This window comes from Agelaius phoeniceus, chromosome 5, assembly GCF_051311805.1.
Source record: "Agelaius phoeniceus isolate bAgePho1 chromosome 5, bAgePho1.hap1, whole genome shotgun sequence".
Taxonomy (NCBI): Eukaryota; Metazoa; Chordata; class Aves; order Passeriformes; family Icteridae; genus Agelaius; species Agelaius phoeniceus.
The window spans coordinates 7,610,886-7,630,641 of record NC_135269.1 but is presented as its reverse complement, the minus strand read 5'-3'; the positions used below and the strand labels follow the sequence as shown (position 1 = coordinate 7,630,641).

At 40.8% G+C, this 19,756-nt stretch overlaps 1 protein-coding gene across 1 annotated transcript in view; it reads right to left on the bottom strand.

The window, feature by feature from the left end:
- The window catches only part of LOC143694004 (uncharacterized), a 190,175-nt gene that overhangs the window by 26,733 nt on the left and 143,686 nt on the right, over positions 1–19,756 (bottom strand). The window contains exons 7-8 of the mRNA XM_077177961.1: positions 18,081–18,254; positions 9,766–9,878 (exon numbers count right to left, since the gene is read on the bottom strand). The gene's annotated coding sequence lies outside the window, so the exon portion shown is untranslated. The remainder of the gene's footprint in view (positions 1–9,765; positions 9,879–18,080; positions 18,255–19,756) is intronic.

Here is a 19,756-nt window from a genome sequence, read left to right as displayed (position 1 = left end):
CACATCCAGGAGAGCTGACCCCAAGTGGCCACAGGGACACCCCAGCCCATAAGGTGTCACTCATGTATACAAAGCTGGGGAAGGAGGGAGGGAAAGACATTTGGAGTGATGGTGTTTGTTTTCCCAAGAGACTGTGAGCTGTGATGGAGCCCAGCTTTCCTGGGATGGCTGAGCACCTGCCTGTCCAAGGGAAGTGGGGAATGAATGCCTTGTTTAGCCTTGCTTGTGCACACATTTTTGCTTTAGCTTTTAGTCTTTATTTCATCCCACGAGTTTTCTCACTTTTACTCTTCCCAAACCCATGGCAGGGGAGGGAGCGGGGCTGAGCTGCCACCTGGGGTTAAACCACAACAGTGCCATAATTTGGTGGCCCAGTACAGTGTGAGCAGGTTCTGACTCAGGGCTGGGTGAGAGGCTGCAGCTCCAGGGAGACCCTGCCAGCAGCACGTTCGTGCCAATAGAAAAGAACAGTTGATGGCACCTACCCAAGGTCAGCTCCTCAAATTTGGGAGCCTGTTTTCTTCCAGACACTGTAAAGTCACTTGTTTAAACGCAGCCAGTCGGCAACAATTAAACATCTAAACAAAACATGCAGATTTGGTGCTCCTTTTGAAATCTCCCCCATGCCATGCTGTTTATTTTCCACTTCTCACAGTCTTAATTATCCAACAATCAGGCTACAAAATGGCGCTGGGAGTGAGGCAGACATTTTGTACCTCTCACTGAACAGGACAATGGGACTGTGCTGAGGGAAAGGCAGTGACCCAAGGGGACAAAAGGAGCATGCAGCTCCTTTCTATGCTGGTCCAGCTTTTAAGCAAACCCTTTATCTGATTTTATAGCAAAGCACTGAGGAGCCACCTGACAGCATTTGGCCACTGAGCAGGCAAAAATATAGTCCAGGGCAGCTCTTTCCCAGCTGTTTGATTGTGGTGAGTGCAGCTCATCACCCATCTGAGCAGAGACTCTTTTCTGGGAGCCACATGGACCCAGGACCACCCATTGACACTGCCTCAGTCACTGTAATCTTAACCACATTCTTCCCTTGAAAGTCAAGGCACCAATGTTTTCTATTACAGCCCCAGGAACTTCACAGTCTTCTGCACAGCTCTGAAAGCACTTGCAACATAACCAGCAAATGAACACTTAAAGAATGGAGCCTACACCTCCATCTCTGCAAGTGACTTTTGATTCAAATTTCACTGTCTTGTGTGTAATAAGCCAGGGACAGCTAGAGCTGAACAAAGTAACACCAGAGCTGATAAAAGCAAAAAGCACCAAAATTAATAAGCACATATTTTCTTCAAGTGTGTGTCCACCAGCCTCCTTGTAGAAGTATAAGCACCTGATAAATCCTAAGAAACAAATATGCAAATCTTCAGGGAAAACTGCAAAGCACATGCTACTTATTAAAAATTTAGGTACCTGCCTAATTACCAGTTTAGAGATTTAGAGATTTCACACTGTTTCCTGAGAAATGAAGAAAACACAAACCAACTAAAAAACAAAAAACCAAAACCTACAACTTTCTAACACAGAAAAACTATGGTATAAATAAAAAAAAAATGGCTGAGGGGATTTTGCTTCCTTTTTTTTAATGACACAGAATAAACAAAGCAGCTAAGCTAGTGGTGTACTTGGAAAGGCTGATAAGTGTAAAAAACCCCCAACACCCTGGAATTATACAATGCAAAAAAAAATCATCATTATTCATTTCTATGCAGCTCTGATTTTGAGGGACTTGTAATGTAGAAATGAAACCACAAAAAAGGTGAGAGAGAGGTACATTCCTATACAAAGGCACATTGAATACACAGGATCACACTGAAGCTAGAAGAGTTTAGGCCAAAGCATTTCCATTCCCTTTATTCCACTTGTTCTCCAGTGTGATGCTGCTACTTGATATTCAAAGGACCACGAAAAGGTGACTGAAGGGGCAGGGCTGGCCCTCAAAAGCCAAGGATAGGTGACCCCTCCCAGAGTGCAGGTGGCAGAATGAACCAGCTACCTGGAAAAGCAGTTGGAAGAAGAGTATTTTGAAACTTGATCTCTTGGAAGAAATGGCAGAAAACCTGGCCATGTTAAAAGAAAAGTACTCTGAGCCCCCAGGGACAGCAGGGTAAAATGCTCTCAGAAAAGGGAAGAATTTAGCCTATAGTTGACGTACATTTTCCAGTAACCTGTCTCTAAAGCCACAGATTTAAAATCAGCCTGGATGACAGCTGTCCTTTGCTTTTGTTACAAACCCCAAAAATTGTGGAAACAATTCTGAGTTTTGTTACAAACTTGAAAGCAGGTCAGAGTTTAGGAAGAAGTTCCCTATAGGTTGTGATCCTTCAGAGTTAAGATATCTCTAACCTGAGCTGGCAGAAAAGAGCTCTGAATTAACACAAGGCTTTACCCTGGAAGTGTGGGAAACTTGTGGCTTGACAAAACTTCCCTGCAAACCCAGGTGAAGTTCAGTGGGTTCTGTGATATTTCACAAAGACTGTCTGGATGCCTTTGAACTTGAAACTCAAAGTGGAATCCAGCAGCTGCAAACTTAAACACAGCAAGACAAAGATTAGGAAAAAAATGTTTGCATGTGCTCCTGGGAAGAATATACTAAGTTCCACCTGCTGACTTTGGAAAAGCAGAAGTCTACACACCCTCCAGTTCCACTTCAATTCAAATAAAGACAACAGGGAGGGGTGGCAGAAGCACATTTGTTACGTTTTTGACTTACCTAAGAGAGTGGCATAAAGGAAGCAAAATAAAAGTAAAGGACTGTAAGCAGAAAAAGAGAAAAGTGAGAGGAATAAAGATGAGAATAAGGATTAAAAACCAACCCACAAATATTGGGAAAAAGGTTTAGAAACCATACTGAAAATCAGGGAATGGGAATAAAGAGACTAAGTATGCTACTTATGGCACATTTCTTTGCCATGCTTTTTTTCTTAAGTATAGAAAATTTTTTGAGCAGGAAAGAATTTTGATTCTACTGTTAAATCCCTAGAGAAAGAGAAAAAAATTCCTAAATTTTGTCAGCACACTTTTCTTCTTTGGGGTTCCACTTCTTTGGTGCTTAGCCACTTGGAAATACTGGAAATCACATATGCTGATTCTAGAATAACATCCCCTGCCTCCCCAAGTCTCCAATTATCCTTTAACTGAGCAAAGCTGTAAGAAAAGTTGCCATTTGTATAAAATGGTCAGGCAGATCACCTCGGGGGCACAGCACCATTCCCACTATGCTGCCATTTCTGCCCATCTGACTGAGGGAAGTTTGGGAAAGCAGGAGCAGAAAAATATTTTGGGAAGAATCACAAAGTATCACATCTGGGTTTTATATTATTTTCATAATATTTCAATATATTTTCAATATATTTCATAATATTTTTATATTTTTTACATCTGGTATTTTTATTATTTTCTTTGTCTGTTTTTGACTAATAGATATCCTAATGGAGGAACTTAATAGTTACACAGACAAGAGAAACTGGGATTGATACAGCTGTGAACATACAAGGGCTGCAGTTTTTGATTGCAAACCTGGAGAATACTGAAGTAAAAAATCACCTGGATAAAATGAACTACAGCAACAAACTCCAGAATACTTCCTTGTTAGTTTAAGCAAAACTGTATTCACCATTATTATCTAATGTATCTCTTCACATACATTCCTCCTTTTTTCATCATTTATGGAAAAACAATTGCTGTGACAACTGAAAGAATTGCTTTAATAAAGCAATGTCCCCCTCTATTTTAAATACTGCTGGTTCCTGAGACAAAGAAATCCACCCCAACTCCAAAGACACAAAATACTACAACACAAAAGAAGCCAAAGGCAAAAAAAAGAGAATCCTGCACACCAAAGGAATTTTGTGGGGAAGGTGGTATTTCTGGTTCACAACTCCAAGCACAAGCTTGCTGCCTTTTATAAGCTTTACTACCAATACCTCCTACACCTCTAACTTCATTCTGGGTCCCCATGGCAAACCAATCCAAACCTGTGTCTCCTGATTGGGCTCCAATAAAAGCCCAATGATGCAGAATATAAGTATTGCAAGGATACAGCATCAAGTGCTGAGAGCTCTGCACCCACTGAGACAGCTGAGATCAGGTGAAATGTGCTGTGAGAGAGGCTCACAAAGGACCCTCTGCACATCTCAGCAAACAGCCTCCAAGGAGAGATGTCTCTGCAGGATCAGGTGAGTAACAATCCTAAAGTTCTCTCTTGGTTACAGAGACATGGAGATGTATTGGCTGCAGATATAACCAGAGCCTGGTGGGAAATTCAGGGAAGGAAATGGTGAACATCTTGTTTCACTGCAGTGGAATGCTAACTCTGCTGTCCCTGCACACTACCATTCTTCAGACAGGGACTTCACTGCTGTGCACTCTGTGCTGGCCTGGAGGGATTTCTGCCTATACCAAAATATCAGCCAGACCACTAAGAGTTAACAGAAGATGTACAAAAGAGAACAATTGCACATTGTCATGGGAGATGAAATTAAATATCCCAGCAGACATTCCTGTTCATATGACATTCTGGCCAACAGCCTCCTCAGATACTCCAGTGATAACAATGCAACTACTTTCATTACTAATGCTAATTCAACGGGAATTTAACGGAGTAAGTCATTTAAATTAGCATTTTCTTTTAGGAATTCTGGGCTGGCAGTAGTAACATCTGTCTCTCTGAAGTGATAACAGAGAGCTTAAGCTTCAGGTCTGGCTGTTCTGCAACATGACGCATTGCATTACTAACCCAGAGCTAGGTAATCATTCTCCTGCCAGCATTAATGAGCTTCTAGCTACCTAAGAGTCCTCCAAACTAATGAGCACAGGTAGCAGGAGTGGCAGGGCAGGAGGCTGGGCCCCAGAGCTGATCTCTTGTGCTGCCACCTCCAGGCAGGGCCCTGGGCCCCACTCTGGGTACGTCCTGAGGTGCAGTTCTGGCACACACCTCAACCCAGTTCTTACTTGTGTGACAGTGCCTGCCCCCAAAGCCAGCCCTGGGCTCCCAGGGAAATTGATAGTGGCACAGCCTGGCTGGATCAGCAGCTGCTGTGCTGCACCAACTCCAGCTTCTTTATTGCTTTGCCCATTTTGGGAGCACTTGTCCTTCAAAACAGGCTCCCAGAGGGCTTGCTGACTGCCAGGGAAAGCACGCTCCACAAACAGAGAGCTTTCTGAGAGAGGATGAAGCCAAGGTCCCAGGAACCCTTGGGTTGGCTCTTAGGTTAACACTTCAAGCTCTCTTTTTTTTTCCCCCATAAAGTATTTATTTTCTGAAATCCTTTAAGAACTGTGTGATTAACACTATTTCTGATTTTACCCAGAAGATATTTTGCAGCATAAATTCTGCACAGCTTATTCCATATATGTTTTTAATTTTAAAAGCATCCCTCTCAGCCACACTATGTATTTTTGAGTAGGAATTACCTACTTTAGAATAGATTACAGTTTGATGTAACTGTCAAACTTTTTATTCCTTTGCAACTGTGAAAGAGTTAATCTCACATCTTAATGGGAGTTTGGCCTTAATAAGAAAGCATTAAAATAAGCCAAGAATAATAAGCTAAATGAAGGCCATTCTTTTACTTTTTGTCAATATTTTCATAGTGACAAATGGATCAAACACAAGATATCTTTTAAGGCTTCCCCCCCACTCCCCCTTGTAAATCATAAATGCTTTGGAATATTTAATTTCAAAATGAGTTGCCTGTGGATCAGGCTAACACAATGGATTAAGAAAACCTTCCCATACCCTGCTGCATCTTAGATGGAAAAGTACAAAAAATGTTATTTTAAGTTTTCCCCCTGCTCCTTTTTCAACTGTTCCTCTTTCCTCTACACCAAAGGAACGAAGCTGTCAATGCTAATCAAAAGTTTCTTAGTCCTCTTCTAAGGCTTCAAAACACTGTAATACATATTTTTTCTAAATAAATGAAAACTTTATATTCAGAGGAAAATATTCAAATGACTACATATTTGCTACACCACCCAGATATAGCTGGTATATTTAGAGATAGAAAGATCCCCCCTGCAAGATGAAAAGTAAAGGGAATACCTGTGTTTTGAGACAGTCTGCACAAGCAGACTGTTTGTGAGAAACCCAATGGACTGTTACTCTTGCATCTGTACCAATTTTAAACCCTCCTAAGCAAGATAAGGAGACAATTCTGCCCAGGGAGAGGGGATTGTAGCCAGACTCTGAAAATACTCCTTTGCAATACTTGCTTGTCATAAGGGATTTAATTTGCAGACTTGAATGTCCTTTCTCCTGTCCTTCTGTCCTTACTGCTTACACAATACCAAGGGCTCCTCAGTGAAATGTAGAGCACAGCTGTTCACAGCTGCTTTAACACATGGACACCAGCCTTGTTACTGAACAGGTCGGGACTTGGTTCACTGCCCCACTAAATCTGTCTGATGGCAAGTGCTGCTCCTGGAAAACACTTCTGTAGGAACTGCAAGCTCTGGTCCAGCTGTGGGCAGATGTGAGGGCAGCAGAGGCAGGGGTGGCAGGAGAGCCCTATGGATGTGCCCCAGTGCAGAAGGGGCCTGCCTTCCTCCTCCTGCAGCTGGACCAGAGGATGGAGGCCTACAGCTAGAAGCAAAAGTGACAAAACAAGCTCTCTGCTCGATAAATCACCAACTCTTCCAGCTGTGATGTCCCACCCATCAGAATGCCATGGAAGCAGCCTGGGATCACCACTTCCATAGGTGCTGGATGCCACACTTGACCCTCATCCAAACAGAAAGTGTCCCCTCTAAACATTTTGCAGGAGTGGTGAAGGCAGGGACAAATGACTTACAAATGGCACTGCAAGATTTACCAGTGTCTTTGGAGACAGAGGCCAGCCTGCAGCCTGAACAGGAAGGCAGAGGGAAACAAAAGGCCTAAAAAGCTCTAAAAGCAGCTCTAAAAGACTCTGAATTTCAGCTTTAGCATGGACATGGTTTTGGTTACTTACCACATATTTGAAACAATTGAAGTAGGTTTTTTCTGTGTTTACTTTGGAGCAAGCTATTTTTAAGGTCACAGTCCCTGCTAAAGGAGGAAACTGTGCCTCTGAGGTATTGGGAATTAAACAGAGGAAAGAAAAAGGCACAGAGAAAGTAGCTGCCTTACAGAGAGAACTCAAATATTTTGTTTCCTTCCTTGTGCAGTCTGTAGTCAAAAAAGAACTTTACAGTAAACACTAACTATTGTTTTTTTTTTTTAATGAATGTAATTTGAATTAACAGGAATTATTTTTTAACTCCTGGAATCCCTTTCTGATAAACTGTAATACAAAGGGATATTCCCACCTGCAGATTTCCACTTGGCTTTTAGAGTCTCAGAGCACAGGCTGACCACTCCCCTGTCTCTGGTGATGCATGATGGCACCTATATCCAGTCAAGTGTTTTGTGCAGGCAGTTTTCAGACCTGAAGATACAGATGAGGAGGTGGAGGGAAGGCAGCAAATGTACTGAGAGCCTTGGAAAAGCCAATCAAGACAGAAATCAGACATTGCAGAGGGCACATATTTTGCTGTGACCACAGACTTCTGTGGCAGGAATCAGAGGAAACCAGTGCCAAAGGGATTGTGCAGGAAAGGACAGGAGTGAGCAGACAGAAGCTGCAAAGACAAGCAAGGAATTCCAGCCCAGGGAAGAGCAGGGCCTGCTGCTATCAGCCTGCAGCCTGCCTCTCCCTGGTCCAGGAGGTCACACAACACTTTACCACAGCAGAGCTACACTGTATCTGACACCAGGAGTTAACTCTGGAGCCTTAGGTCTTAAATAATGCAGAGAAGGATCAAAGCCAGCAGCTCTATGAAAAGAGTCTTCTTTCGTAACTTAATTGCTCATTTGCAAAATACCAATGTTATTTATTTAAGTAATTATGACCTTTTTGGATGCACTTCTAATGTAATGCTCATGTGTGGTTGTCAGAAGAAAATCATGATAATAAAATACTAATACCTTAGACCAGGAGTGGCCCAATTAACTTTGCTGGGACAGCATTCCTCTAGAAAAGGATCTGCACTGCACCTCTTTGAGGCAGGGGTTACAGCTGTTTCCAATTCTGCCCCAGGCTCTGCACTTGCTGAAGACAAATGCATTTGGAGCCATTTTGCAGATGCTTTTTTCTCATGCAAGTACCATGAGAAATACACAAAGATTTTGGGAATCCCTCCTTCAGCTGGCCTCTGCTGTTTTTGTCATATCCCAGATTATGGTGGATGCCTGCTCCTCCAGCTGTAGTGCCAAGAAGTATTTTTTTGAGGTGCAGAAGATATCTTCCATGGCTCTAATTAAACAGATCAAACGTGTACAGGCAGGGAACAGCATGTGCATACCAGTCCAGAGGACATAAAATGTCAACTAGAATTGGAACAACATCAGGAAGGCCAGAAAGTGAAGGAAAACTCTTCCATGCCTTGACAGTGGTGCAACACTGGACATCATCTGTTCCTTATGGAGATGTCAGCAGCAAGATACAATGATTAAGGGAATATCATTAGTATTTACTTATTGCTTGGGCCAAACTGGGATATGGAACAGCAGTTCTTGAATAGAAGATGATAAATTCTGGGGAGAAAAATGGGGATGGGGAGGGGAAAAATGGGGAGGTATATACAAGAGTTCTATGAGTGGAAAAATAAGAATTTATATGAGTTATTTCTTCAAAAAGGGCATGCTCTGTCTCACACCCAGGTACTACAGTAAGGAAACAGCTTCTGTTTCAGTTGTTTCTCAAATCTGAGACATTAATAAAAATGGGACAGGAGCCCACAACCATGTAAAATAATTTCCTCTTCAGAAATTGTCTTTAGATGCATCTACATGTTCATATGGAGCCTCACCTGAGTAGGGTACACAGCTGTATTTACTTTCCAGGGACACCAAAACCTATGCAGCCTTTTTTTTTTTCTTTTAATCACCTGCACAGATATTCTGTAACACGTGTGTTTATGTAAGAAAGTAAAAATACACATCAGAGCTGCCTGCTACTGGTGGGAAGAGAAAATGTGTGACTTCTCAACCCCAAGTAAACACATTAGTAGGCTTTAATAAAGTCAAGCAGTATTGTTAGCTGTATTAGCAGCACTAAAGAGTCCTCTAGGTATAAAAAACCATGCATGCAGAATGATAGCACCAGTACATTTAAGAACTTATAGTATTACAGCCATATCATGACCACCTTAAAATCCAAGCTTTCAAGGGTTCAAGAAAGAGATTAAAACCCTGTAAATCATATTTACAAAGTGAATACAGAAGAGTTATATTTCATTCTGGGACTTGTTTTATTTAAATTCTGCTGCAATCAATATGTATTTTGGAAAGCAATGCAAAACTCCTCAAGCAGATGATATTCTTCAATGTTGTTTGAACTTGAGAATGTTCCTCTTGACATGCTGAGGTAATGCAGGCTTACCAAGAAAGATGTTCTAACTGAAACAGGTGAATTAATAACTCTGAAAGAAGGTGGAAGTTGCACAAATAGCAAGAGCACTGTGTTATACTTGACCAGAACCAGTATGCCACGCTGAAGCACTGTGGAGTTTTCCACAGGTTTAGGCTGTGGCAGGATGTTCTAAGCCTTCCTTGTATGGAGGTTTGGTCTTCAAGGCCTCTGAAGGGAGAAACACTTTCCAAAATGTGAACAGTCTACTGTGTTTTTTAGCAATGTTTCTTGAAAGTACATTTTAGGTACAAAGAGCAGAAAAAATATCTGTCATCAGGAATGATCACTTTCTCAACTACTTCATGCATGTTATGTGACTTACCAAAATACTTCTGCTTTTGAGTCATACTACATCAAGTCTCCCTTGTTGGCTTTGACATCATATCTGGAACAGCCAATGGTTAACAGATTCTGATTTGCATGTCATCAGGGAAACTGAAATAAAGAACAGAATTTTGTTCAGAATTACTTTTATTCTCCATGCCTCAAGGAACACAAGCACTTGTCAAACTTCAGCACTGATGTATTTGAAAATCCCAGTGAGTTGTTAAAGACAACATCCTGCCCATCAGAAGCCAGTACCAAACAATTCCACACACGATGGACCTAAGTGAAGGCAATTTTAAAATAAAGTCCCATCTATGAAATCTTCTGCCTGGTAACACTTACTGTTTAGCTGATGTCCAAGGCTAAGTCTGGAGCCTGTTTTTAGCAGCATGCTGTTCAAAATATGATCACTGCCTAAAAATCTAGAAAATTTTCTATTTATGATTCTCAAGATTTTCACTGTGACCATTTAAAAAACTTATGAAAGAATGCCACACTTGTATTTATGAACAGCATGGCTCATGTACCTTCATACTGACTGCAAATATGTTACTAAAAGCAAAAACCTTCAGCTTGTTGTAGCTGAACCCTGTCAGAATGCAACGTAGCAACCCAAAGTACCCATCTCATTTTGCTTCATGGCCTTGATTTACACATTAATATTCTGATCACTATTTTTTCTGAAATCCAGAGTCCATATGAGCTGATACTGGGATAATGGATCTCAGTCACTGCATGGCAGTGTCAGAGATAGAGAACACGATATTCTGGTGGGCTCTGCAACAGTTGTGTAACTTACTCCTTGGGGCTTTCAACACTGACTGCAAACCTCAGCTGCTGTAAGGTCCAACAAATTATGTGATGCAAAAAAATCCTTTTGCATTGAATGCAAGAGACTAACTGGTGGGAGAAAATCATCTACCTGTTACACTATGCTTTGTCATCTGGGAACAATCCCAAATTGCCCCTCAGGACTGTTCAAAGGTTGTACCAGAGCTTTACAGAGCATTCGAGATTACATCATTTAGCCGTAAAATCCCATTTGGGATGCAATAATGTTTGCTGTATCTGGAATTACTGCAAGCATCCTGGTAACAAGTAAGAACACACCATCTTCCTCTACTAGAAAGTTGCTGAGAAGGTAGTTTTACCTTCAAGAAACTGTGCCCACTCTTATTAAGCAGGACAAATTATAATCATGGACTTTTCTGTCACCAAGTCTTGCATCACAAGTATCCAAACTGAAAATTGTCACTGGCAAAGCATCTTATAATTCAGAAGGAAAGCACACCCATAATGGAATCTGAATTGTGCTTTATTTCTTCTAAAACTTCACAATGTACTGATTCCAAGAAGAGATGGGCCTCCATTTTGGTAAGCAAGAACCAGCTTTTAACTTATTGTCAGCCTGCAGCAGCTGCTGCATTATTCACATGTTCTTTCACCCTGCCCAGGGTGAAGCTCATTATTCCTTAAGGATTAAAGGAGTTTTTATGGGGCTTGCTAGTAGCCAGGTAGGGGTCGGTGTCTTCTCTCAAGTAACAAGCGACAGGACAAGAGGAAACAGCATCAAGTTGTACCAGGGGAGGTTTAGGATGGATAACAGGAAAAATTTCTTCATGGAAAGGACTGTCAAGCATTGGAACATGCTGCTTGGGGTAGTGGTGGAGTCACCATTCCTGGAGGGATTTGAAAGGTGTGCAGATGGGGACATGTTTTAGTGGTTGCCTTGGCAGTGTTCAGTTAATGGTTGCCCTTAATATGAGAGCTCTTTTCCAACCTGAAGGATTCTGTGATTCTGTAACGCTATGGCAACAAAACATAACTTTCCTTAGATCCCTGAATTTCTAATGACATAAAGTGGTATTAATAAAATAGTCCTAGGGCAAGCTAGGGCAAGTACTCACCAAAACACCAGAAAAAAAATGTTCTGACGCAGCTTAAAATCTATTAAAATAATTCCGAATTCACCTGATTCTATCCTCCAAGTCAAAGGGAGCAAAAAAGGAGGGAAGGTTCTCAGGTATAATTCATGATGCAGCTTTCAGGGAGCACTGTGTCCACAGACATTGATCAGGCACAACCCTTGTTACTCCCCAAAGCACTGCCCAGAGAATGCACAGTTGAATGAAAGAATCATCCCCATAATGTCAAGCTTGCCCCATGCACTGGGACATGAGGAGAAGCCTTGCCTGGGCTGTGGCAGTTGTGATAACACCCAAGGTCTGGTTATGAAGAGCAAAACTCTTCACAGGGTACTTTACTGTGATTTCATCTTTAAGGGAGGAGTAGTATTTAATCTTGCTAATCACATTTCCCAGGAACTGCTTCAGAGACACTCTTTCATGAGAGGGACTGAAATGCTAAGGGTTAATAACTCAAACGATGGGTTATTTGCCAAAGCAGCAGGTGCCTTGCTGAGCCCCCCAGCCAGAGCAGAGGAGAGCTTTTGGCTGTGAGGTGGGGAAACCTCTGGTCTGCAGAAGCCCTGCCCAGGGGCAGAGGAGGGGAGCACCCACCACCTTTGTTCAGCAACAAGCTGATTTTTTTGAGCCAGATAAGGGAAGAGGTCCATAAGAAGCAGATCCTGTGAGGTGGAATAGTGCTTTTGATCATGGCAATGTCCTCCCTTACACAAGGGACTCCAGCTGACCCTGAGGAGGACAATCACATGGAGGCCTTGGAGTTTTCATCCCTTCTGATGGGGGGATAAACCAGGAGAGTAAATATCAAATTGAGGAACTTGTTAGGTGTGTGGGAAACATAAGACATTTCCTTGCATGTTCCTTCATTACAGCTACAGGCCTGTATATGTGCATTTTTCACCTGTGTCCACACATGTGCAAAATTTCTGGTTTCTTGCTAAGTTTACCTCTATGATACAGAATACTTTTCCCACTTTTGCTCTTCTCTCTCTCATCTCTTTCACACAAAATCATTTCAACAATAGAGTTTATTAAACATCAACTGCACTGATAGGCAGGCAGGGTCATGGAGAGTGGCAGAAACCATCAAAGATCCCTTAAATGCCCCCAGACTTATTTCAGGGCCTTCCACCAGAGAACTGTTTGTGACCCACAGCGCTCTATCAGACACTGTGACACTTCCCATGCTCCCTGGGGAGGCACGTGGGCATTCCCACCTCAACACTGAACCCACTGCACTTTGTGTTCCATGGAGCAAGACTGAAACCATCACCTCAACCAACAGACACTGAAATTGCAACAATCAACTCTTGTCTCTGGATCCATGGATGGTGATATCTTTCCTCTCCTCTACCTACTTTCATCCTTTCTTCTTCTTTCTTTCTTTTCCTTGTATGTTTTCTGAAGTGATATCTTTATACTTTAATATTGCTGCTTTTCTGTGGATACTAACCAAAACAGCTACAAACCTCCTTGCAATTGCAACCAAAAGATTCTAAAATAAACCTGCTGTCTATCTCTCTAAAAACACATTTCACTCTAAGCCACCCCAAGGGATCTATTAACAAAAACCTCGGTTACTCGGCCTTCAGACGTGGGTCATAACATTTCCCACACCAAAATTATTTTTATTGTCATCAGTACAAATTAGGCTCCCAAGTCTTCTTACACACATAAAGTCAAATTGGACTGATCTAAATCTATTTTCTTTGCTTCACAGATTTTTCTTCCACAATGATTTGTGTAAATCCGTATTCTAAACCTTACTCTATTATTTTAAATAATAACTAGTAGTTTTAAAGAGAAGGTAAAATATAATAAATTATAACAACTTCTTAAATTATAACTAATAAATTAAAAAGAACACCAATATTCAGCTTCCACTGTCAAACCTATCACTTCAAACTGCTCTGCTTCTATAAGGAAATTAAAGTTTTATGCCTCCAGTACTGGGAATCCAATAGGAGCCTGATCCTTTCCCATGAAATGCCTTCCTTTGCCTCAAATCTCAAAGCCAGCTCCGTTCTGGTTCTCTCCTTCCCATTCCATCTGAGCACTAAGGATTCCTTTCCACTTTCCTTGGCCCATTATAACAGATATACATTTAACTATGCACACACATATCCATAAAATAAATAACCTGTTCTTTGTTTTTATCCTCTGAAATATGAATTAAGGAATTGTCTTTGGTGACAGTCTGCTCTTTTGTCTATGCATTACCAGCAAAAGAATAACAATGCTCAATGGATTTCAATCAAGAATTAACAAGAGGAATGAAAAATTTTTTATGCAGTTCCTTTTCTTCATATGCAGAACTAAACCAAGCATGTCTTCTCATATTCATGCAAACAGGCACAGTTTTCATACAACTACAAAACATCACTGAGAGTATCAGCACTGTAAAAAGTTAATGGGGAACAAACACATAAAAATCTTTCTGGTTTTGTTTATTTATCACTATTTCACAGCAATTTTTCCTATAGCAAGTCAACCAGTTTGACACTGCTGAAAGAACCCTTGTCCAACAACAGCAGGATGAAAAAAAAGAAGCCTTGGAATAATTTAATTTTTTTTATAATTTATGATTTTTCAATAAACTAAAAGCAAACCAAAATAGGGCTCAATATTCACATTAACATTAGAAATTTTACTTCCCAGATTTTGCTGAGGGAAAAAAGGGTAAACTAAGCACCCCCCTTTGGCTCTCCCATTTTGGTAATTCCTCACTAGTGTATGTGCCTACAAAAGACTTCATCTGAATTCCAGTTTAATCTCTCCCTTGACTATCCTGGAGACATTCTGTTTAAACATGTTCTCATTTTCTTCAAGTCATGTTATGTGTTTCTTCCCTGAAGTGCAGTGTGTTGTCCTGGGAGGGTAATACAGGTAACATTTAGTACCTAATTGTACAATAATAGTAGCATTTATCAACCCTGTGCTCCACTGGCACTACTAATTCTCACAACATATACCCACATAACTGAGCCCACAGGCTCTGGCACTCTAAAATCCATTTTTAGGTCCAGCAGCAGGGAAGGATGGAAAGAGAAGTCCATTTGCATGGAGACCAGTGACAAAACCAAATCTCTGTCCTGGTTCTGACAGTTGCCCTTAGGATTTCTTCTCACTCTCCCTAAAATACAGCGTTTGTGCAACCACAAGGAAGCAAGAAAAACAAAGGATCCATGAAACACATCTGAATTTCCCTTTTAATGGCAGCTCATTTTCCATTTGTAGTTTTGCAGTGAACATTTGTTATTTCAACAACAAAACAGTGGATGATCCACTGAGTCTATGGGGAAGTCTTTAATTTCAGTTTCCTTTGTGTAATTGTTGATAAAAATATCCTCAGAGTAGACACTTACTAGACACAAACACTCTGCACCTGGCTACAAGGATGTAGGTGGAATATGTAAACTAAACAATATACAAACTAATACACACCACTAATGCAGGTGTAACCTTAAAAATCACAACTTCTGTCTAAAATACATAGAATTTCATTTTACAAAAAGATCAGCACCTTTGCTTTCACCTGAAATATTGTTGCATATCAACACTGCTTTCACCTGAAATATTGTTGCATTTTTCAGACACCTGGAATCAAATGGCTGCTTTGCCACATGCACTCCAACAAACAGAGTTTCAGCAAATGTCACTGGAGAAGCCCTCATGTTAAACAGCTTACTGGAGGTCTGACACCCCAAAAAAAGACCTAAGAAAGCCTTCCTGTAGTTGAACACATACTTGCTTCAAATATTAATATGACATACTGGAATAGTGCAACATTTATGAACACCTGAAAACATTCTGGCCATGTGGAAACACTATGCCTGCATTCTACACTTTTAAATTTTATTTTGCTCTTGATTTTAATTATCAAAGCAGATAGAAGTTTAAATATTGAAGGATATAAGCATAAATTCATTAAACTTGTAAGTTGATTTATGTAAGCAGAGAAAAACAGGAAAGTAAAAATAACTGCAAAATATTTTGAGTAATTGAAATAAAGTAACTGACATTAAGTAGGGAAGAGAAATCTGTATTTTATTTCAATATGCAATTTTAACATAACACCTACTTAGGGTGGCATTTGAGAGCTAACATAAATATTTTAACATTCTAAATTGCATCTTTACTGAACTGAACATAATCGCATTTATTATTGCAATTTTCACTGAAACAGAAACCTGGTAAACATGGATTTTATCTCAGTACCTTAAAGCAGTAACAGAGCTGTACCTTTGCCTGCACTCTGTGTCCATCTTCACTGTGCCAAGGACTATTTCCAAGTGGAAATGACTCCTTAAGCTATAAATGCACAGTAAAATCCATAACTGCCTGCGTGACTGAAATGGCTTCCGGAAGGAGGAGGCAAAATCTAAACTGTCACCTCCAACTCTGCTTCTCAGTGACACGGAGGCAGACTCCCACAAATAGCTGAAAGTTATATTAAGAGGTTCTGTGATGTCCTGCCAGGGTCTTTACTAGGCTTCTAGAGTACAAAGGTCATATATTGTTTATTTATAGATAAGGAGGATACTGCACGAACCACGAGGCTTAGGGAAGCTTGTGATTCTAAGCTAAATAATTTTGTGAAATAATGCAATATACACATTTTGAGAAATTAATTAAAAGGTGTCCCCATTAACTAATATACAGTTTTGATTTCAGGAGAAAAGACACTTGTCTAAATATTGCTCAGCTGGGGCACAGCTTACCTTAACTTACTATTCAAAATAAATTTACAGGAGATTCCTCCTTGTTTAGATAGACTGAGCAGTGTTGTGATGAGGCTTCCTCTTACTATGTATTTATAGAGCATTTAACACAGCTGTATCTTTTGTCTCTACACACAAAACTACTTTCTCCTCTGCATTTGATGGTTGGACTTGACAATCCTAGAGGTCTTTTCCAACCTAAACAATTCCACGATGTTTGTAGCAACTGTAGATGTTGTAAGGACAATGCTATGTGCTCACCCTCGGCTGCAGGGCTTGGTTAAGGTTTAATTCTTACTCCAGTCCTGCCAATCACTTGGTCAAATCACTCCTGCCTCCCTTCTGCTCCCCTGGGACCAGGTAGTAGAGTGCTAATGTTTGCCAGACAGCTGCTGGGTGCCTTAATTATCTCCACAAAGGGAAACACAATTACTGCAAATTCTCATCCAAGGACGTTAAATGCACGAAGTGTCTGTCAGTAACATCAGCAAATCAGTCAGTATTTTGAGTGCATACAAACACAGGCTGTTCTCTAACAAATAAACATTTTTTTTTTCCCTCTTTCCAGTTAAAGAAAGGACTAAAGTAGCCCCCAGTCCTGTAGTGAATCCTGCTTTACCTCCCACTCCTCACTTATTAACAGGCTGGAAAAAGAAAGCAAATTGTGCCTCTCTCTCCAGACACTGCTTTTATTTGAAAATTTCTGATTTTCAAACCTGACAGAGCCTTTCATAAGATGTAATAGGCAAGCTGAGTGTCAGTCCCAAGAGCCAGAAAAACACTCTATTTTAACCTGACTGAAATGCAGAAAACAGCTTCAAGAAAGAAAACGAACAGACAGAATTAGTTCAGTATTCTGTATTAAGACACTTCTACTGTATCAGTCCGAAAAATGGGTGTACATTTGACATATGGAAAATGCATAAAGTCACTGATTTTAGAAGTCTATATTCAGGCTTTTTGCTTAGGCTGCATTCAGTTTGATTTAAAACCATATTTTCCCAATTCAATTCGGGTATTAACTGATGTTCTGGGGGTGACTCTATACAGCTTGTATCCCCATTCATCTGTTTAGCCCAGAAATAAGTTTTGCACCTTTAAGACTGGTTCTGAGAGCAAAGAGGGGGAGAGAAGAAGTGCAGAGTTTGTTATCAGGAACTGCACTCACTTCTTCCTGCTCCTGGACTGTGTTGTCTGTGGACGGACAGACAGCAGGACAGAGCTCTCCTTTGCTTTTAGTTAGTTTTTAGCTAGCTGAGGCAGAGAAGTTCCCTGCACTGTGGTTTTTGTTTCTCCTGGAGCTGTTTAACCCTGCTCTGGACAGAACACCCAGCAGAGCACCGGCAGCTCCAGCTGTGGGCACCGGGCCGGGCCTGGGCCGAGGCATTTCCAGCACTGGAGGGACTGATCAGAGACTGAGTGAGCTGAGCTGCTGCCCACCAAGGGACTTGCTGAGTTTGTCAGCTCTTCAGATTGGCAAGAGTTTATTGTTTAATATTGTTCTTTTTTTTTTTGTGCTGGTGAATGCTCTGCTTGTTAAGTAAACAGATTTTTCCACTTTTTTTCTCCAAAGAAATATTTTCCCAAACCAGTTGGGGAAGTGGCCACTTGAATTTGCTTTCTGAAGAACTTCTTTGTTTGCCCCAGGACAACTGATTTCTTACCTTATTTGAAAGTACAGCTAATGGGGATGCTCCTAAGGCAGCAGAGCTGGTCACTGCTGGTCACTCCTGTCCCACAGTGATGAGGTTCATGGTTTCCTGCGATGATGGGCAGGACCATTCTCTCAATCTATTGATCCTCACAGTTTCCTTCCAATTTCTGCTCAACAGCAACACCTGTGGGAAAAATAATTCCCATTTTTTACTGCTTCCAGCACCTCAAGCTACTTTTGACATGGCTATTGATAGCTTGCATCTTTTGCTGCCATCAATGTACTGTCCATGGCATTTTCTTCTGACACCTGCTATCCTGCTGCCCTCATTCCTCTCCATCCTAATGAAGACTTTTCAGTCATTCTGTTTCCTTCCCCTTGACTCTCTGTCTATCAAGAATACTTACAAAAACCCAGAAAGATGTTTTGCTTAGACACTGGGTTAAATGTCAGCATCCACGTTTATCTCCTGCAGTGAAACAGATTTTCAAAACAGCTTCTCTATTTTCCACTGCTAGTGACACCACTGGTGACAGGTTTTCAAGTGAGCACAGCATCAACCTGTTTCTGCTCCAATTCTTATGATGGGATATTTGGAATAGCTCGGGGCCAATATACAGCTAAGCATTTTTCAAAGTCCAGTCTTTTCTCCTGCAGTCTAAATAGGACTTCAGAATTTTTGACATTGTGACCCTAATCTTTCAGTGCCCTGTTATGTCATATTGAAAAAAGGTATTTTGTCTTCTCCCAAGCCTAATCTTTTCCTAAGGAATTTAGGATATAAATAGATCAAATGTTTTACTATACACAGCTTGTCTTGAATTTTAACCTGGAACTCTACTCATTTAGAAATACCACTGTTATGTTATGTAATGTAATGTCACGTCATGTAATGCAGTGTATTTATTTTATTTTGCCAAAAGAGAAGATTTGACTTCTAAGACAGTTCAGTTTCAGCAGACTAAGATTTGCAAAGTCCATTTGCATTAAGAAACCTTCTCAAAATGAAATCTACTAAGGAAAAATTCCCACAGAAAGCAAGACCCTACTGCAATTCAGTTAAAATCAGTCTCTCCATTATTATGACTTTGTTAATTTGTTTGGCTGGTCATTTGGTTTTGCAGGAATAATCTTATTAGTCTACAAAACCTGGTGAGCAAATTGTAATTTTAATAATTTTCTCTTCCCATTGTTTTCCATTTGAAGCTCTTCCTGTGTTCTTATTTCACAGAAGGTGCTATGAAGGGGAACCATGTCTGTAGACACAGTGGCTCAGGCAGCTGAAGTTACTGAAGTATTTGTTAGCCCACCCCAAGGAGATTTTGTGTCTCAGTATGTAACAGACTGATGATCCATGTTCTTCCTATCTTTGGATTTCAGGGTTCCTCATGCACCTCTACCTCTCTCTTCCCATTACTTCTTTGTCCCATTCATCCCTCTTACCACTGGCAAGCAGAAACATCCCAGAACACGTTGATCTCAGCTAGCTCCCAATTAGAATCAGGGCTCTACACAAAATAAACACTATCCAACACAGGACAGCAAAGCCAAAAGCACATGGTGTTTATCCAGCAAACAAAAAAACCCACCATAAGTGTTATAACAGGATTAAATTTTACAAACAGAGAGGTACCTCCAGAGTAACACCCAGACTCAGTACCCCAGCACAACTCAGTCTTTAATGTG